Source organism: Sinohyriopsis cumingii, chromosome 2 (assembly GCF_028554795.1).
Source record: "Sinohyriopsis cumingii isolate HCF-2022 chromosome 2, ASM2855479v2, whole genome shotgun sequence".
NCBI classification, from domain to species: domain Eukaryota; kingdom Metazoa; phylum Mollusca; class Bivalvia; order Unionida; family Unionidae; genus Sinohyriopsis; species Sinohyriopsis cumingii.
The window spans coordinates 158368221-158390710 of record NC_142962.1 but is presented as its reverse complement, the minus strand read 5'-3'; the positions used below and the strand labels follow the sequence as shown (position 1 = coordinate 158390710).

Genomic DNA, 22490 nt, shown 5'->3' with positions numbered 1-22490 from the left:
TTACCCTTTGTACGCCACTGCTTGGTTAATGTGATATGGTAATTCTCAAATCTGTGAATTATTCAAAGTTTATGTAAAATCAACCATGGTTCCGTATCCCTACATTCGTGGATGTGGTAAAAATTCTGAAAATATTGACACAATTGACACCCATAGAATTATCAATGACCCGTGTTTCACGTGTCTTGTGTTACTGGTGCAGGAGTTCAAGAATATTAAATATGCGGGTTAGTACGTACGGGGAGACGAACTATAATCAGAAATATCCCGGGTTCCCCAAAGAGAGGGCATAATGTAAATGAAAGAAAGGTTAGTTAGTTGGTTTGAACTAATTATTGCTGAGTAACGGGGTCAATGACCAACTCACAACAAACTCTTCAAATTTTTCGTTTGTGAGCAAGTTTGGTTTTGTTGGAACAAATACGCTTGCATACAGAAGGTGTCTAGCCGTCGTCAATCACACTCATTGAATTGACCGCGTAAATTTACTGTATATTTGAATTATTTATTGCTTATTTGCTATGCTGTCGATTGGAGAAATATCAACAGGAGACGACCAATATCTGTTCTGTACAGGTGGGATATGGTGAATTGGATATATGAAGGATAAAGCAGTGTAGTACGTGTATCAACAAAGCTTGACGGAAATATGGGGTATATAACACGCAAACATACATTCGTTGGACTTTTGGTGATATTCACTATCTTAGCGACCCTCTCTTTCTACAAAGGACTGGGCAATCAAAGGATATTTCAAGTAAGTCCAAAACTTTACATTTATTATATTTATTAGCAAGTACGCGCGAGAATATGTTTGTTTTCTTGTACAATGTACTTCCACTTGTCTACTTGACCGTCACGGTAAACCGAAAAATAAACAGTTTCTCACATTGGTAACCTATACAAAGAATATACACAATTTATTTTTGTCTGAGCTTAATATGAGAAAACGCACGAGTTCACCTATATGAGAGGTATAGAGAACGTGTTTTCACAGTCAATGATAAAGTCCAATAGCGACAGTAGTTGTATGGGACGAAAGATAATTCCTATGTTAAAAGGGCCAGTGGGTTTAATATAGATATGGATTTAAAGGGACAAACGTGTGCATAGGGACAAACCGTAACAGTGTTACAAGTGGCTGACCTCAACGAGGTTGAAATGACGACAGTGTTAGAGTTGACCTCATTAAGTGCTTATAGTACGGTGATGCAACGGGGTTGAAATGATAAGTGTTAGAACTGATCCCAGTAAGTGCTTATAGTACAGTGTTACAAGTGGCTGACGTCAACGGGTTTGAAATGATGACAGCGTTAGATCTGACCCCAGTAAGTGCTTATAGTAAGTATAGGAAATCATATGATTAATGGGTCCCATAGTTTTAACATGGGAATGGTTTTATATGGACAAAAAGGTTTATGGGGAGATAATGGTTTATGGGGATAGATGGGTTTATGGGGAAAGAAGGGTTTATGAGAAAAAATGAGAAGGGTTATTTTAACAGGACAAACACACATACCAACCACAAAGATAAACACCTATGGTAATACTGGAATAGTATCTCTCTTTTCTAGGCATTTGGGTGGCCCTGAAAAGGGCCGTTGGAATTTGTTGACCAAATCGAGTTATAGTAATTGGCATCTCAAAGGTATTCTTTCTTTCCTAAAACTATGACCCTCTTCCCGCACACTTTCCTCTCCCCATAAATCCTTCTCTTCCAAATAGCTTTGTCCGTAATCAGTATGATGGTCCATGATGATTTTTCATACACCAGATAGTTCTGGTTGAACGGCATCACCGACACGAGAGTGCATCCTTGAACGGCATCACCGACATGAGTGTGCATCTTTGAACGACATCATCGACACGAGTGGACATCCTTGAACGGCATCACTGACACGAGTGGGCATCCTTGAAAACCATCACCGACACTAGCATGTATCCTCCACAGTTGCTAAGATGGTGTACGTCTTCGACTTTACACTTGCCAACATGGTATGAATCTTGGTGGTTGTTGAGAACAGGTGAAACCATGGGACACAGTACTTGTATTTACAGCCAATGCCGGATCGAAACGGACTGAATTCTTCTCCAATCCAAATTTGTGTTTTTTAAATCCAGTTAGAGAAGGTAGTCTCTCTTCCATATCAGTAGAGAGCGATGCATAACGCCACATACAGTATATAGGTGCGCCAGCGTTCGTACGCATTTGATCAGTACGACATAGTTTGATTATGTGTGGCTAAAACCAGGACGTCTATATACTGGAGTGTGCCTGCTGTGAGGAGTGATGGTATGGCGGCTACGAAAACAGCTCTCATGCTTCCAGACGAGGATGATTTTAATTTGAATAGCGGATTTTCTTTCGTTTTCACAAATATATATGCTGGCAATACTGCCATCACCTTCTTCGCCATCATTACATTTGGTAGAAAATTTTAAAGAGAGACAGACGGAAGAATCGGAGATTTTTTTTTTTTTTTACAACGGCAGAAGCAAACAGAACAATCATTTGCTATTCAGCTGGAGCAATAAAAGGAAAGATGAAAAGGGGAAAAAGAAGAAAATTTGAGAAAGTGTGAAGGAGCAGGACAGAAGAATGATGTTGAAAGCAAAACGTTGTGTGTACTTCAAGACATTTAGTTATCTGAGACAAAAGTATCAGTCTTCTTTAACCGAAGAGAAAGAAACTTAAACGTTCCAAGCACTCAAACCCAGTCAACACTACATTTATGCTCACTTCCACTGAGATGCCACCAGCAGCAGTTACTATCAAAACATCGCCAGCAGCAAGAGAAGTAGGACTTAGTCGTTGTAAGGGCTTAAAACAGTTAAAGCTCATCATGTCAAGTCCATGAGTTTGTCAAAAACAAACGGTCCTTTTCAGAACCACCAACATCTCTAGAAAAGATATCACTACTCAAAGATTGCAAAATCAAGTAAAACTCAAAACTCCTTTTCATGTGATTTAATTGTGTTTGTGAGTGTGCGTGTTCAGGTCACTGTGTATAAAACATCAGAACAGACACACGTTTTCTTTTTTTACTACTCTTTTTGAAATCAAAATGAAAATTTCACAGCACATCACATACGTTCGCTTTCTTCTTTAACTGAATGTCTTTCTTTTTAGATTTCTTCAATGGCATAGGCTCTTCCATGTCTTCACTTATCGTGGCCTTGATTTATTGTATTTCTTGAAGGAAACGGGTTCGCATCCTCTTCCTCCTTCTCGTTTTTTTTTGTTGTTTGTTTTCTTTTCTTGCAGGCAGTCTGAAGACCAGTGTTCTTTCTCCTGACAATGATAACGGGTATCTTGACCTTTGTCTCTCATTCCTCTCATAACATTGCTTTGAGACTGTGGGTATTCTGGGGCCCAATGCATTTTCTCCTGACAGGTATAGCAAGTATCTGACTTTTATCTCCAGAAGAGGAATAGTCCTTCGTCTTCTCTGAAGCATACTTTCGTATGGCTCTCTGCAGATATCTGACCAGAATGGTTAACTTTATTTAATCTTCCATCTTGACTGCTTGAGAGCTGAATGAATACTTCTTGGGTCAGACACTATGCCTATATCTAGCGCCCGTTGCGTATAAAACATAGTCAAATGAAAGTTTGCAATCAAGATGAAACGATCGCAGTATTCCTATGAGAAAGCAGAAGAACGTAAGAGGTAATGACGTGCCGTATCGCCTCACACGCGAGCTGAGGTTTTGGCTCAAATCCATGCGAACGATTTATAAACGACATGAACAAGCCCGAATCAATACCGTCTACGTCGGCCCCGAACAAGTGTAAGTGCACTTAGATCAAATGATCCTCAGTTTTACGAATCCAAAAGACCAGCGCCACGGCCAGCCAATCCTCAGCTGAGCATCTATGCCATGAAAATTCTTGCAGGCAATTGTTTTAGTGCTCAACATCTGGTTGAAACGATTGCCACTTTTTCAACGATCAGTTTGGCAAAGCCCTAAACCAAACTAAACGAAGTGTACCATGAAATAGATCCTTGTCTGAATAGGATTTTTTCGAATGCCAAAACTTTGCTCTACACTTTCTACCCAGTTTGTTTTGATATTCTGGGTGGATACGAAAATAGCAACGAATTCAAAAGACATAAACAATAACGAGCGATTTTACAAGTATTTTCGTTACCCTGTGGAAAGTAACACACGATTTAATTTGGTCTTCGTATACTCCCATGTTGTGGAGTAGAGCGAGGTGGAAAACACAGCTGAGCCGTTACTGATAATCATTCCTTTAAAAGTGGATTTTGCCATTGCTGCTTACGAGGAAGGTGGAAACGCGTATTACGTTCACCTCGAATTTGAATATCCTTATTATCTTTCTGTCAACAAGTAGTATTTCGAAAGTGTCAACAGTGGTATTTAAAAAAACTAGATATGGGACAAAATTTTCCATTCTCGAAAGGAAACGTCATGGTGAAACTACATTTTCGAAAACTTCTGTCCAGCGAATTGTAATCCATGTAGACTAGGTACCAAGGAGTCGCTGTATAACAAGGACATGGATTAGGAGATTTGTTGACATGCGTTTTTTCGTATGGTGGGACCCATCTTAAAACCCATGGGCTCTCGAGAATTGCACGCTTTGAAAGAGGCAACTTTGACGCAAACAATAATTTCTCCAAAAATGTCTTCATCGACAAAGTCCCAAAGACGCCTTTGTGAGAGCAGGCATAAGAGTGTTGCTTCAAATTGGAAAGGAACGTTTGGGTCACCGAAAGACCGTTATAAAAGGGCTGTGCGCTTCTGGTCAAGACATTCTTTCCTCTTCAACTATACAACAAGGATAAGACAGAAAGAGGCGTCGAACCCCCATCAGAGCTCATGCACAGAAAAATTAAAACAGAAGAAAAAGACTAAGAGACAATAATGATGTCGAGATGACCAGAATAAGAACAACGTTTAGTCTCTTGTTTTGTTTGCTTAGGACCTAGCTGAAGGAATTACATATCTGACTCATGAACATTGTTTTGGATGTCAAAACGATCATCCTAGTCGGTTTCAACATGATAAGTGTATGATGTTGAACCAAGAAGAGAAATCTGAAGAGTACCCAAATGACGCTTGGAGTCTCATCTCTGAAGAGAAAGCGTTGAACAAGTGGTATAAAGACTTGAATGATCATTCCTTCCCTCCCGTGAGATATCTAAAGGTCCATCGCATCAAAGCGTTCGTCACAGAGTACGGAAACGATCCGATAAACGACTCACTTGACAGACATTTTCAAGGAAAGAGTCAAGTGTGAACTGATGACTCATCATTACCTGTGAACAAAATGGATACCGAAGAACTTCATTGCCTTCTTATGTACAGTCCGTACACGGCTTCTTGGAAACCTGTGGTGTGTGATAAAGATGAACTTTCACATCACTGACCTAGAAACAGTCAAGCCTCTGCCATCAACACAGACGACAGTCATCAACCAGGAACCCATTCTTTAGCCGTCTACTTTCCTAACGGTCACATTGTGGACTATTTTAATTCTAATGGATCGTTGTCAGATCTTTACGTAAGACAGTGGAGATCTAATTTTAGTCAGATTGGGGTTTTCAGTGACCCATATTCCGAGTGAAAAACATGTAAAAGTCTCAAAGGACTAGCCATTTATCCCCTAAGGCATCCCCTTCACGTGTCTCGTTGCGCCACAAGGCACTTTCTTTCATATTTTTAGTTAGTCGTGGCCAGTCTGCAGAATAGCTAAAGACAAGACTTGCGTAAACAAGCGGCGGCTGAGGGCTGAATCCTACAACTTTTAGAAGCCTCCAAACGCCGAAATAAGCCCTTTAAAAAAACGCGTTGACGTTTCGTTGTAAACGCAATTGTCGCCGCGTTTTGTTGTCGTCGTCGTCAGAGGGCACCGCCTACAACTTTTTAGAAGCCTCCAAACGCCGAAATGGAGGGCGGATCCTACGCCGTTGTTGCTGGGTTTTGTTGTCGTCAGCCCTCCGCCGCATGCGGTGAATTAAAAATTTAAGTTAACAATAATGGCCAACATTGGAGAAGCACATTCCGTTAGACTAGCTCGAGAGCGACTAGAAGCAATAAAAAAATTTCTTCCTGTGAGAGATTCTGTAAGACAAAAATTACAAGCGCGGCAAGAAGCACAAGTTGAATTTGCGACAGGTGCAGAACAATTATTTAGACCTGTTACGACAGCTACTGAAAAAGCTGCGGTGGTCACTGAAAGAGCTTTACTGGGAGATCCTAAGGATGATATTAAGGAGGAAGAGGAACGAAGAAAGGGTATTCTTCCAGTGCTAAAACAAACCGCCGAGCAGACTGAAAAAATTGCTTTGAAGAACTAAAAGAACAAAAAAGCTTTTACAAGATCTTCCAACTGATATAGCTGCAGCTCAACCTCCAATCACCGCTGAAGAAGGCACTGAAGTCGCCGAAGCTGCCTCACCCAAAGCAGCAAAAGAAAGTGTTGAACTGACTGCAAAAAAAAAGATCCTTCTTTTATTAGAGTCCTTAAGAAAGCACCAGAAGAAAAATTGATATTAGCAGGTTTATATAACAAAGATAAAGTTTTAAAACCGAAATATATTTCCGTGACTGATGACAATTTTGTTAGATGGGTGTATCGTGTATACTACGACAAAAAGGCGGTCAAATCTAACGATCCGAAATATTCAAAACTTATAAAGGCAACGCGGGAGCTTCACGAAGGTAGACAACCACAAGATCCTCCACCTCCCTATTCACCGCCTGAGCAAACTTCATCGATGCAGCAAAAAAAATCTCGAGCCACACCTGTAGAAATTTTTACCAATAAAGCTCTTAGTACTTTTACTGACCGGGATAAATTACTCGATATTGCTGCATATGGTTATGATTCTAGAAAAAATTATCTAAAACCCCAACACGTTAAAGAAATAAAACCCGAACATTGGACTCCTTTATTATATTTCGCTTCTAAAAATTTGCCTGTTGATGCAGAAGATCTCGGGTATAAAAAATTTATGAAAGATGTAGAGGGGAAAAAACGACCACAATCTCCAGAAGTATTTTACGATGCACCCGACATTGGAGCAACTGGCAGTGGTTTGGGGGGTGATTTTATTCCCTGCCCTAACAATACCATCAATAACGTATCGCGGTTAGAAGTTCTCTTAGGAGGGGCGCGGGCTGGAAATAACTCGCCAGAAATCATTAATGAAGCGGCTAATATCTGTCAGCGATTATTTCAAGGTGGTATCATGGATGCTCACATTTATCGAGAACTTATTGATGAACTCACGGACAGCAACTAGTTAGATAAATAACTAATTAAATAAAATGATCGTACACAATTCTCATCGTAGACCAGTTATGGTCAGGGTTGTAAACTCACGAGTATCCGTATACAGGATGACGTACGGAAACGGACTTGGTGATGTTGTTCGGGGTTTATTCGCGAGGATGGCACCTAAAGCAATACCGATCGCAAAACAATTATCAATGAAAGCTATTGACGTTATTAAAGATAAAGCTACTGGCGCTGTTGGTAGCGCTGCCGGTAAAGCATTCTTGGAAATCAAGGACAGACTAGCACGATTAATACGTAGACCCCCTTGGGGTCCGTCTCAAAGGGTTCGCCACCGGTAAAATTACCAGCCACCGCAGACTTGCCTGCAAATGTTAGTAAAGTAATAAACGAAGCCGCAAATCAAAAACTGGCAGCGCTGATAAATCCTGAACAAATAAACACAAGTTTGGTGGCGGGAAGTGGTCTTCGTTTTAGACGATAACTTCTATAATAAAATGTTAAACGGGAATCCGACACAGCATTCGACATAGACGAACCGGCTCTTAAAAATGAATCAGTGCGTGATTATCAGTATTATTCTTATGACGCACGAGAACCAAATAAACGAGGACGAATTGAATTACAGGTTCAGGATACAAGTAGATATTTCTTGCCCGCTGAAGCATTTATTGAAGTAGAAGGTGAAATTATAAAAACAGATGATACAGTATACGGGGATGCGGTTAAAATCGGTTTTGTCAATAATGGAATTATGGCCTTGTTTGATAGTGCTATCTACATGATTGATGGAAAAAAATATTGAATCGATTCAGAAGGATGTCGATGTTGCTACAACAATCATTGGTCTAGCAAGATATTCTGATGATTATACAAGATCAGCTGGTCCATCAATGATGTTTACCAAGGACACTTCTAATTATCCTAACAGTGATCAGTTTATTATTAGACGACCAAAAAACCGTGCTGCCCCTAATCCTGCTGATATCGACGTGGAAGACATGATTATTAGCGTTAATACAGAATTTAATTTAGGTTTCGCTGCACGTAGACAAATGTTGAAAGGTAATCGTAGAAATTTTTCATGTGCCATTCCGCTGTCGCACATCTTTGGATTTTGCAGAGATGTCAGAAAGGTAATTTTTGGAGCAAAACATACGGTCGTGCTTGTTAGAAAAAATAACGATAATGATGCTTTATGGCGACCTATGGGTGACCCTGGTAAGGTAGAAATAACAAAACTATCACTGTGGATGCCGGTAATGACTCCTGCAATTACTGAAGAACAGCGACTGCTTTCTTTTATGGATCAAGGTGGTAAAGTGTTGTTATCGTGGCTTACAACAACCACAGATAGTATTCAAAGTGCCAATAACGGTTTATTTACCTGGCATATAGCATCACAGCAGGGGGTTTCCGCGCCGCGACATATTTTCATTGCTCTTCATGATGCTGCACGAGTAGGTAATGAAACACGTTCGCATATGATATTTGATCAACTTGGTATCACTGACGTTTCTCTGAGAATAAACGGACATCAAGAACCGTCTGAGAACATACTGTTAAATTTTGGTAATAATCATGTTGCACGTGTATATCAACGATTGGCGAAATATCTAGCGCGTGATCTAAATATCGATACCCTGGTTTGCAAATATCACAATTGGATTTTATATCTCATTATCCAATCTATTACTTCTCACTAGAGCATCTTGATTTAACTAGATAGTCTGTCGTTGATATACACTTTCGGGCTACCGTGAATAGAAATGTGGCTGAAGTAGCTAATTACAGAGCAATCGCTGTTATACATTCTGATAGAACAATGTTACTTAAAGGTGCTGGCGGCCGAATGAGATTCGTTGATGCACCAGTGGAAAACATGTAGACAATTAGATCAATCGCGTTTATTATAAAAATGTCATACAGTCACGTTAATGTCACTCTGACTCCTGGTCAGGTGAAAAAATTACAGTCGAAAAACGTGAGCGCATGTGGGGAAACGATAACACTAAAAAATGATCAAATCGCTAATGGTGGTCCAAACAAGTTATCGCTGACTAAAACCCAACTAAAACATTTCAATAAAGCGAAGCAAGCGAAAACTGGAACTCAACTTGATTTCGCTCCAAAAGCTGTCAAGGACATGATTTAAACCGGTGGTATATTTACTCTTCTCGCAGCAATATCAGCACTGATAGCTGCTGCTGCCCCAGCTGTTGCTAAAGCAGCCGCGTTAGGAGCTGTTGGAACAGCTGCTAGAATGGCACTAAAGAAAGCCACAGGGAAAGGATACAAAAAAGGGACGCGGGCTAAGTCTTCCAGGAACTCCACCATCATGGTACCCAAAACGGTTTTTAAAACCACACCGATGTCCAATTTTGATTTGCTCGATGCTGTTAAACAATTAAATATAAAAAATTTCAGAGGCGTCTTTATGAGAGATCAACTACCACGACAACCGAATAATCCAGAAACCGGAATTATTAGTCTTGATAACAGCGATGGTCCAGGAACTCACTGGGTTGCTTACGCGATCGATCCACGTGGAATTATCTATTTTGATTCGTATGGGTTAGCACCGCCAGTTGAATTTCTCAAATATACAAAAGACATCCTCCTGTCAAAGACAGGGTCAAAAGTTTGGCACTCAATGCTGCCAACACAAACACTGACCGATCCTCCGATATGTGGCCAACAAGTATTGAATGTTCTTGATGCGATATCAGCGTCAACCAAACCACCTCACAAAGTTGTGCACGAGTATACCACGGGTCGATTTAAACAGTTTCCTATCAAATAATGGTTGATATTTACGGAAGATCTCTTCTCAACAGAAAAGTGAAGCGCGCTGATATAGATTTATCAAAATATGTGACCAAAGATGAAATCGATAATCTTTTAAGTCTAACCGGAATAGACCCAGATGAGGTTGTTATTTTTCAGGACCGACACGGAAAACTAAAAACCAGTGATATCAAATGGCATGAAATAATTCGTAGGGTTATTGGAGCTACTCCGGGTAACATCCCTGTGTTCACTGATAGCGGAAAAATCAGAGATTCGCTGATATCAATTGCGGCGCTTCGAGATGATATGCAGAAAGTTGCAGTAAAAAAGACCGGTGATACAATGACAGGTGAACTCAGCATGAACGGTAACAAAATAACTGTGTTAAGAGATCCAACATCCCCGGAAGATGCCGCGACAAAAATTATGTTGACGCAAGCGCTAGCGCCATTGACGATAAATTATCCACGTTACGAGCCGAGTATGATGTTCATGTAAACGCGTTCACAAGACTTCGAAGAAACTTTCAAAAAACCGATGAGGCCACGGATAAGTTTTTTGGAACTCCTCCCGTCATCGACATGAAACTTTCTGATATCAAGACCAACACTGACACCGTCAAACAAACACAACAGGATATCGTAGTGGGGATTCCTGAGATCGTTAATAAAACCGGTTTGATTAAAATCCCATCTGGAGTTACTCCCGGGCATATTACCAATATAGTATACACAGTATCATCTGGATTTGCAACATGGTTCAAACAAAATAATACTATCAAATATACAGCAACAGTCACTGGAGTATATAGACTGTCTGTGTTTAGTACCGCTAAATTTGAAATCTTCACAACGTATCCCTGGAGATATTCCACTGACAAGTATTCCGGGGTTGTGACTATCATATTAAACAAGGGAGCCGAAGAAACATTTATACTGGAATCCGCCGACAAGAAATTAACCGCAACATCTTACTGGTGGTGTTTGGAATTTGTAGCTGAAACGCCTCAATTGGTTACTGCGTAAAATAATAAAATGGCATTAATGAAGTCAACAATGGCAGCATCAACGACTACACTGGATGCGCAACAATACAGATATGATCAAGTTCACGAATGGCAATCAGATTTAAAAAAATACCATCAGCGAATGCAAAGCAAAGGTAAAAAAATACAAACGGCGTGTAACCATGTTAGACACAATAGTGTATTCAGTGTCAGCGTTAGTTGCATCTACGGGAGTATTATTGTCAGCGTTAACACCAGTGACAACTGCAATCGCGGTCACAATTACGGTTTCAACATCAACGACAATTGCAGGAGTTGCTAATATTATCGCGAAAAAAATATCCTCGTGTGCGCTAACAAAATTGCACGAGTATGAAAAGTTAAACAGCGCGGCCACGAGCACCTACTCGAAATTGTCGTAGTTGATATCATCCAGTCTTGACGATACAACAATATCAGATTCCGAATTCGCCGAAATGGCAAAGATGTATGAAGGCTACACTGGTCATTTGAAGCGACAAAAGATAAATAATGACGGAATTACTTCAACAGATAGTCGCAAATACAAGCCCAGCGCGAACTTCTTTAATAACAATAATCTCAACTGAACCAGAATTCAGTATTAATTTTCCAACTGCGATTCCAGTAAGCGAGATCGCATTAGCACAATTACGAGTATATCACAGTTGGCCCAATATCAGATCAAGATTGTTTGGTGGATTACCAGCAAATAATTCGTTTGTGTTTGCATATAAAAATAAACCCGATGGCACACCAGACTGGAATGTCGTTGGGTTACCGACCGGGTCTTATCAAATCGAAGAAATCAATGAAGAATTACAACGTCGAATAAAAAATATCACAACAAAAGTATCCAAAATAGCAATAACTGTTCATGAGCCAACGCTGTCTTCTGCCATCGAAATAAACACCCCAGACTACGTCGTGGATATATATAATAGTTCGATCAGAACAGTGTTAGGATGGTCTAAAAATCCACCACGGGCAGCGCCGCCGCTACCTGGCGAACCTATGAAGTCTGATTATACCTCAGACAAGCAATCATATCATAAAATCACTCCATCGTATAAAAAAGATCTGGATAACATAAAAAAAGACGCCTGGCGGCGGTATTTCTACCTATCTGGGTGATATTTGGTGGGGTTTTAATACTGGACAAATTACCTTTTCTTTTGGCGAAACTCAAGCAATTGGATATTTTAAAGGAATTAATGAGTTACATAAAACAGAACTAGAGCAACTTCGGCAACTTTTCCAAGAACATCTTTTTGATATAACAAGTTCACGCAGCAAAATTATTAAACAAATTGAGATATTAAATCAGCTTATATCCGACGTGGAATATCTCAATCAACAATTAATTCAGGCAGTAATTGGTTACGATGACGACCATCCCCCCAAACAACAATTTTTAACTAAATACTCGCTGACAAAGGCCACTCTGCCAAATTTTAAATTTCCAGGGTATAATGCAACCGAGCTAAAAAAATCTGTCAATGATCTAATCAATGAGTCCTTCGACGACATTCTTGCACGGCACAGGCGAACACTACCGGAGCCAACTATCCTCAGACACAATAACAGTCAAATCAGCGATGGCAGGCATGTATCTCCGGGCATCGTAAATATAACCGAAGTGGTCGAGGTCAGTCTTGTGTGTGATGTCATTGATGGCAGTTACAGCCCGGACACGACAGTATCAAATCAAGCCCAGCAAGGATTTATTCTTTATTCATTTACTCCGAAAGATGTACCACCTGGATTTCTGATTGTGCAAGAGCCGATCAATCCGGTTCATCCACGATGTCATAATCCGTGGCTGACCAGAATAAATTTCGCGCTGACAGACCAGCGTGGTCATCTTCTTGATTTACGGGATGAAACACTACATATTAGTCTGCTAGTGAAATCGTAAAACGATTTTCATTCCTAGGGATTTTTCAGTGAAAAATTAATTTTATTTTATATTTTCTGCAACGCTGACAAAGTCACTGAAATTTATAGGGTAATTACTAGTAAAAATCACACAAATCGACCAATTTCTCAATTTGGAAAGGTAATTTACTAGTAAAAATCATGCGAATTTAGTAAAAAGCAAAAAAAAAAAAATATATATAAAATAAAATAATTTTACTGTAAGACCGAAAATCGTTTACAATTTCACAATTAATCAAGCAAGTATTATATAATGTACCACCGCGTGAAATGTTTCATACATAATACAGAACTTCTTCATGAAGCTGTCAGCGGGGGAAATGTTACCCCGGAAAAAATAATTGTTGATGAATACGGTAATGACGATTTTATACTGACTGATACGCAACTACAGCGACTAAAAAAAGATCATATTGTGATCGCGCATTGCTGTATACATCAAATTTTAGAATATATACGCGTATTTAGATCTTAGATTAGATTTATATGTACCACCACATAAATGTTTTCGTGTATGACAAACAAGCGCTTGAGCAAGCAGTTAGGGCTGCATTTGCACAAGAAGAAATTAACGTTAAATTCATTATTGACGAATACGGAGACGAAGACTTCTTACTAACACAGCAACAGTTAGATAGTCTCAGACGCAAGCATATTATTTCAATTGTATGCGACAGAGATCAAATTCTCAATTATGCGCATTCTTGCGCTAGACCCCACCGACTAAGGGAAATATTATTTAACTCGGACTGATGTAAGTAAAAAAAAAAGTGATATATTTTTTTACTTTCAATTTCATTTCCATGTACTTGACTTCTAGGTATCCTTGATGATCAAATCCTTGACTTTGTCAAGGTGAGATATTTACTTCCTTGATTTCGTCAGCCTTGATTTCGCCAGCCTTGATTTCAGAGGATATACAATTCTTTAATCTTCTTACACGAGTATTTATTATCTTTCTTGTTTCATATTCTTGAGCTAATTCCAACCTAATCTTTTCAATTGAATGAGACAATGAAACAAATTCATCTATTTGTGCTTCTTCTACTGTAGCCAGTGATTTATACAAATTGGCCTGGATCGTCTTTATAAATCGGTACTGAGCAGGAAGAATATAACGCCCTGCGCATTTAGCTTCATGTAGTGATTCAAAATCAGACATAATTGTTTCAGGATTTAGTGATACATTAAATCCGCGTTCTTCTTATTTTTTAATAGCAGCAATCACATCATTGATATTTTCGTAATTCATATATATAATATTATATATTTAAAAGAAAAAAAATTGACACCACATCTCCTTGAGTCTCTAGCTTATCAAATGATAGGCTACCAAACTCAGGAGCGGAAACACAACCCCCATGTGAGCCTCTGACCTGTCACATAACAGTCTAGAGAGTCCAGAGGGCGTGTTTGCGAAAGACGAAACATTCCCCATGTTGAACCTCTAGCTTACCCAAATGATATGCTAGCAGGTTCATATAGGGACAGTACAACATATAGTATTTATATGTATTTACATTTGTAAAGCTTCTAAAGTGCCACCGCATCTTAGCAAACTTACAGTAGGACAGTACAACATATAATATTTGCATGTATTTACATTTGTAAAGCTTCTAAAGTGCCACCGCATCTTAGCCAGCTTACAATAGGACATAGTATTTACACGTATTTACAGTAGGATATATTATTTACATGTATTTACATTTGTAAAGCTTCTAAAGTGCCACCGCATCTTAACAAGCTTACAGTAGTACATAGTATTTACACGTATTTACAGTAGGATATATTATTTACATGTATTTACATTTGTAAAGCTTCTAAAGTGCCACCGCATCTTAACAAGCTTACAGTAGGACATAGTATTTACACGTATTTACAATAGGATATAGTATTTACATGTATTTATAGTAGGACATAGTATAGTAACTAAGGACGGCACAGACAGATACGGGGTTATATTCTACGCTCAACAAAGTTGCGCACCCTCCCCTAAAATCAATCCCACGGAGTGCAAAATATCACCCCGTCAGGGTGATAACGCGGAAAGTTGTGCAACTTTGTTGGGTTTCGAAGCCCCGTAATAATTCGGACGCTATAGTATATAAACCGACTGATAATTGGAAGTTCAAAAATAGCTGAGTCGGTTTTTTGTATTTGTTTTCTTAAATATAATCGCAGAAAAAATACAGATGAACCATAAAACCGAACAAATGTAATAAAATAAGGACTTTATCTGTGAAAAAATATATTATTTATTGTACACCCGCCCGCGTTGACAGTTTTTGATAAAGTCACCTTGACAAAGTCACCTTGACGAAGTCAAAGGGGAAGTAATTGGAGACCGTGTTACCTGTACACGGAGAACTGTTTACCCGTTTGTGGTATATATCGTTAACAAATTCTAAATTTTAACAAGGTTTATGAAAAATAACACTTATCTGTACTGACAAATGCGGACGTGTAGACTGTAAAAAAAAAATAATATACCCTTCCGCCGCGCTGGATAAATTGACATCTCAAGGAGTGTTACGCAACACTTCCTGATGAAATCACCTTGACAAGGGGAAATAATTGTATCATTGACTTTACACAGTCGCTGTAGAGTTATCTGCATCTACATAAGAAAATATGATCCAGCTATCAAGCTTGTATGAAAATGATGATTTGATTATATTTTCTGCAACACGTTGAACCGAACGCGGGTTAATACCGAAATACTTGGCAGCTGAGTTAATCGATTGAAATATTTTCTCTTCACAGGTACTTATGTTGAAAGATCTGACAGCTCTTCTTGCAACGCTCTTAAATTTACCGGTACTTCCTCGTGCAGAATTCTCACTCTGCGTGATGGCTTGTAGATTAGATAATCCATTATTAAGTCTTTGTCCATTAATGTGATCAATTACAAGACCGTCTTCGATCTTCCCCAAGAAACACTCGAACACGAACCTGTGATTATAATAGCTTTTATCCCCAGCAACAGTAAATCTAAGATAACCAGAAGTATTAACAACACCAACTGTTTTTTTCAATCTGCAGTGCCTAACTATCCCCTCACGATTCGCTTCGTAATTCTTAATGATAGGATGTGGGACAAATTCTTGGCTCATTTATATAATAATGTATTTGTCTAATTTATAATTTGTCTGAAAACTTAGTTATATAATCGCGCTCGCATTTTAGCGCAACGTCGTTATTTCTTTTTTTTATAATATCGCTTTAGTTCACGGTATCTCTTTCCTTCGAACATGCACATAACTGTGTTTTACCCCTGACCCCAACACCACATCGCAGACACAGTATTGGTCCTAAACTTCCCCTTCGGACGCTTTGGGAATGTGTCCCGCAGAATTCTTTTCTGCAGAATTTATTACAAGGAATTACGGATCCAACTTGAAGCCACTTGCATTTATTCATTATATATAATATTTCTTATTTAAATGTCTGTCTTAAATATAATATGGAGGAGTTTGAAAGATTATCTGCCATTGGCACCGGGAAAGCTTCTAGATTCGATCTTGACAGACTAACCCCTGACTTGCGGAGACGGGCCCTGACTGATCTGTTTAATATTACCAGGAATGCCAAAAAAGAATTTCGTAAAGACGGCGCATCCCACGTATGGTTCACATTTAAAATTATACGCGACATTGACGGAGTCGATGTTGACGAAGTCATTGATGCTACAATGAATAAAGCACGAGCGAAAACAATTATTGATTATCTCTTTGATAATCAGAAATATATTTTCAGAATAAAATTTATTGTGCAAGCAGATTTCGATACGTGGATTTTCCGTGACAAAAATGACCCTGTCCTTGCTAATGGAAAAACCGTTCTGTTAAGTAAAGATTCCAAACCAGGAATGCTGACTGGGATTGATAAATCAGATTACGTTCGAGCGTATCCTGTGACCGCGGTCATTTATGGAATCTATCCGATAAAAAACCAAAAATCAATAAACTTACCCCAATGAGATTGTCAAGGCTGAATTGTGTAGCCGAACGAGTAATGGAACATTTCAATAATGCGATGCGCGGAAACGGTCTAACTGATCTAAGACGTTCCAAGATAGCAGCGTGGGTTGAGCGAGTCAAGGACACAGGAGCATCAATAAACGATGTTGTCGAGCTAGAAAAGGCATTAAGATTTCCCATAACCGTAACAACGATAACAGAGGAAGTATTATACAAATCGAAATATAATCGAAACGGAGCTCCAATAAATATCATTGATCATAACGCTCACGCTTGGACTAACGCAGTTACGATATTTCAGCGGGATCGTGTTGTGAAATATTATTCGGGATATATATTTGATTTTATTAAACAAATAAGCAAAAACGACCCTGTGTCGATGTGGTTGTTTAAAAGTTCCGAAGATGGCGAGTATGATCAATTTGTAAGACCCAGCGGAGAATTATACCGGACGAAATCTCTGCAACAACAAATGAAAAAACTCGCAGAGAAATATGTGAAAATCGAAGATTTTAAAAACACTGAGCAGTTATTAACTAATTGTTTTACAGTTCCAAGTGTTGCCGCTCACACCGCCAGAGAAGGAAATTTGTGGAGGCCAACCCGAAGTGAGTTTCTCGAAGACATACAATTGAGTTTTGTCGAGTATGGACACGGCGGTTTGTGGAATACCGAGTATGACCACAGCGAGATAATTTCCGTGGATATGATTGCGTGTTATCCGGGAAGCTTTCTCGGAATGGGCGAGTGTAACGAATACTTTAAAAGATTTGGACATCCCACGAACTCTATGACACGAGTTGCTATAAACGGTCCTTTACCCGATTTTTCCCCGACAGGATTTGCTCGTGTGACGTCGTTTGAATTTGCTAAAGAGCTTCATCCGTGCTGTTATGTTTGGTTTGGCAGACACTTTAGTGAAAAGCGTTAGGCACCAATAGTGTTGTTGCGATATATGCTTGACAGACTAATACTGGTATCGTTGACTGTCAGTGAAGCAATCATATCATATCGACCGCAGACCTCAGTTTGGTTACCAACACCGGAGCGTATCAGTCTCGATGAAGTCATTGAAGAGTATGCACGAGAGAGTCCAAATACTCCCATGGATGTCATTGTCGGTGAGGCTCCTAAAGTTCTTAAGATTAAACTCAGCAATAGTGAAAAAACAGCAAAGGATCTCGGGAGAAGAATAATCGGTAAATTTACTCAAGGTGGTGCATATGATGATAAACTCCATCACTCACGATTGATTATCGATGACGTTGAATTAAATTTTATAATTGCTGATGCCGCTGCGAGAAATATATTTTGTAATCGGGAGGACGCGCTCTTGTCCGACGGGAAAAAGTTAGGCACAGTTGTAAGTTATATTAATGGAGAATCACCTCAATACACACATTTAAGATCTTCGATGCTGGCTTATGTTTCTATAAACATGCTACCAATGATAAATCGATTTCCTGACACTGCAGTTAGAGTTGCAACGGATTCATTTTATATCAATAAAAGATATTCAGAATCACTGGCTCGTTTTACAAGCAATGATGAATCATGGAGTTCGTGAAGAATAAAAAAGGGAATGTTACATGGATACTGTGAATCCGCTGATGTTGAAATTAAGGATGATTATTGCAAATCAGAATTATCAGAAATGTCGAATGCACCATCTGTGTATGATCCAATCACCCGACACAAAACCGTTTATTTGAACGGACCGTGTAGGTCAGGTAAGACATCTCGAGCGATTGAATTATTTCGTGGAAAATCGAATATGATTGTGCTAACACCTACACACAGACTCGCCAGGGAGATGAAACAACGAGGAGTCAATTCTTGTACGTATCATAGCTTTTTCAAATACAGCGGCGGTGTATGGACTCCAGATCGAATGGGAACAAAATATATTCCTGGGAAAATAATCTGGGACGAAATAGACACAGTATCGTTAGATATATTAAAATTGTTCCTGGATTGGCTGCTAACAAAAAATACAGCTGTGATAATGTGCGGCGATCACGGTCAGCCACCACCTTTTGTTGGTCCATCTCCCCATTTATGGTTAAAAGATTTTGTTGATTATTATGAAGAAGTGTCTGATGATCATAGAGCACTTGATGCAACGCTGAAGGAATTTAAAACATTAATCAGATTACAACCGAATAAAATTCAATGTGAAATCATGCGCGAGACGATTCCTGAAATTTCAATTAGCGACTTTTGGAAAACATGGAAACCAGACGATTTGATAGTGGCAAGTAGAAAAATAGTCAGAGACACACTTCAACAGCACTTATTTCAATTACAACAAGAAAAATTCCCAATGTTGCCAACGCCGCTGTGTTATAGACCAGCTGATGCGCGGTTGCAGAATATAGATGTTGATATTCCTGGGACAGAGTCAAGGAAACAGAATTTAGTATTGACTGATATTGTGCTAGTTGATATTAATGCTGTCAAAGACGCACTAAAAATAAACAAATCCCCGTGGACGCTAGGATACGCAATGACGATACATTCATCTCAAGGACTGACTATCAGTGATACAACTGTCTGGATCGTTGATGATCGAATCCAATGGTCAAATTTAGTTTACTTATCTGTGTCCAGAGTCAGAAGAATATCTCAACTGCGAAGAATTGTCTTGGATGAGTCAATATCTGATGAAATTAATAATGAAAACAACAATGATATAATAAGAAAAAAATTAGCCGGTTACAAGCAGACTAACAAAAAAAAAATAATAGAGAATTTGACCTCGATGTTGAATTTATCATGACACTGAACCAAAAGCTGAATAATCACTGTGCGAGCTAATTGTATAATGTTGTGGCAGTATTCGAGTAAACACCCAAAACAATTTACCGTAGACAGAAAAGATAACAATCTTGATCATACACGACAAAATGTGATGCTGACCTGTCTTGAATGTAATCGAAGTGGTGGTGCAGGCACCCTTGGTGCTAGTTAAGTGATCGGGGTGGTAATTGAGTGTCCTCGGGAATTACCTGTAGTTGTTCACGTGTGAATCCACGTTGAGGAGCAGTCGAATCCAACCTGTAGATTGCTGGTCTACCAGTAGATCTAGTTATGTTAGATATCTTGTGTGTGGTAATACTCCGGATAGGATCAGTCGCTCTTTTTTCACCGCCTTCAAGTTCACCTGGTTCATATAAATATCTCACAGTGACAGTATTGGTTGTGCTGAAAAACCACGTCGTTGTACAGGTATATGTTTTTTAGTGACCGCAATGGCAGGTTTCGTGTGGGTTGTTCGAGTAATTTCATTATTTAATGCAGCTATCACGCTTGGTAATCTTGCAAGCCATTCGCGCGATCTCTTGTCCTGAATGAATTCCTTCGCGTATTGATATCCAAATAACCGCTCAGCAAGTGTTTGATTAAATCGCTCAACAATTGCCTGATCACGGTGAATTGCAGTATGTCCTCGCTTGATGGTGACGTTATGTTGCTTCATCAGCAATGATACTGCGCCTTGAAATTCTCTGCCAGGGTCAACTTGTAGCAGCTGTGGCCATCGTAGAGGTCCTCGTTGATAAATTGGTTCAAACGCAGAAGCAACCTTAGATGCTGTTTTAGTCGCTAACGGTTCCGCATCTTTGTATCTACTTGCAACATGAACTACAGTTAACGCGTACTTGTATGTTTTGCGACGAATGGTATCATGTGGCAGAAATAATATATCTGCCTGATGAACTTCATTTGGCACACTAATATTAAAATGTGCAAAGTGAATTTGTTTAGGCGGTGGTTGGTAAATTTGCCATATTGCCTGTTTGGATAACCAATCTGCTGCAATATCACGTGTGACTTTTGCTGCGTTGGCAAGCTTGCCGATTGCTGCGCTACATCTCCAGTATCCTCTTGGGGAATAATAAATTGACTCCATTATAACTAATTACCAGCGCCTAATACAAGCTTAGATTTCATTGCAGATTTTATTAACCAGCTAGCTCCATTATAACTAATTACCAGCGCCTAATACAAGCTTAGATTTCATTGCAGATTTTATTAACCAGCTAGCTAACTTTTCTTTGAAAGATTTATCAGTAATGGAATTTAACGCGTGAATTAATTTCACATCCGCGAGATGGCGCTGTTGCAAATCCTTACTTCGGTAAGCTACATCATGGACATGGCATGCTTTATCGATAGCATTTATCGGATACTCACCTGGTTTTGGTTGATCTTGATCATCAAGTCTGATATCAAGTCGGGTTCCAGGACCACAGTAATTATATCCTGGTAGATGTTTTTCCCCTGGGTATTTAGCCCACGGAGTCCCTGGTAATTTTCCTAACTTGGCTGCGATATCACCTCCTTTTTTTTTTAGTTGACTTTGATGTTGGCTTTGGTTTTGGCGCTCCACCTGAAGGAATAAATTTAAACCTTTTTGTGCCGCATCGTTCACACTTGCCTGTAAGCGCTTGTCGATTATTTTTTGTTGTAGTGGTTGTTATGTCTGCAGTTGGAGTACGTGCTCTACATTTCACACAATATAAATCCATATTCTTTATATGTTACTTTAATGGAGATCACTGACTTTTCTGCTTCAAGGAAACGAGAACCAGTTAAGCATCACGCAGCGCTACCAAATTATGTTCGTATGATTATAATTGGCCCATCTGGAAGTGGAAAGACGCAGGTGTTACTTAATTTAATAATGAAGTGGATAAGTGGGACAAGTTGTATTTGGTAGCGCCAAGTGTAGACGATCAACGATGCTACGAAGTGTTGAAACATTTTAATGAAAACGCAAAATCTTTAAATGAAAACGGCGATGATGTTGTTGTATTTATAACTGACATTAATGAAGCGCCAAGTATTGATAATATTGATGGATTTATTAATAATTTAGTTGTGTACGATGATGTGATGTTTTATAAACAATCAAATCCTGCCAGGATATTTTCCAGAGGCAGACACAAAAACATAGATGTGATTTATGTAACCCAGCGATACACCCAAATTCCTAAAGTGATCAGGGATAACTCTAATATTCTTGCTGTGTTTAACGGAGTTGATACACACACGTTACGAAATATACATCAGGCTTGGTGCAGCGGTGATATGGACATAATTAAGTTTAGAAATTTATTTAGTCAGGCTCAGTCAACCACGTACGGATTTATAACAATAAATTTACATGATCCTCGAACACGGTGTCGAGTCGGGTTAGATACGATTTTTGGATAAGTTTTTACACGCAGGCGGCGGAGGGCTGACGACAACAAAACGCGGCGACAATTGCGTTTACAACGAAGCGTCAACGCGTTTTTTTTAAAGGGCTTATTTCGGCGTTTGGAGGCTTCTAAAAGTTGTAGGATTCAGCCCTCCGCCGCCCAAGCATGAAGTCCTTATCGTTGAATTTATATTGTGCAAAGGGCCCTCTTAAAGGCCTCTCTGACGTGCTTCAAAGAAACTTGATTTGTTGCGAGTGTGTATTTAATCACCTACAATTGATTGG

The 22490-nt window shown here is 39.2% G+C and overlaps 1 pseudogene across 1 annotated transcript in view; it reads left to right on the top strand.

Moving 5' to 3' along the window:
- The first annotated feature begins 361 nt into the window (after positions 1–361).
- LOC149806186 (uncharacterized) overlaps positions 362–22490 on the top strand; it is a 68397-nt pseudogene continuing 46268 nt past the window's right edge. The window contains exon 1 of the transcript XR_016419866.1: positions 362–757. The product of XR_016419866.1 is annotated as an uncharacterized LOC149806186 (transcript). The remainder of the gene's footprint in view (positions 758–22490) is intronic.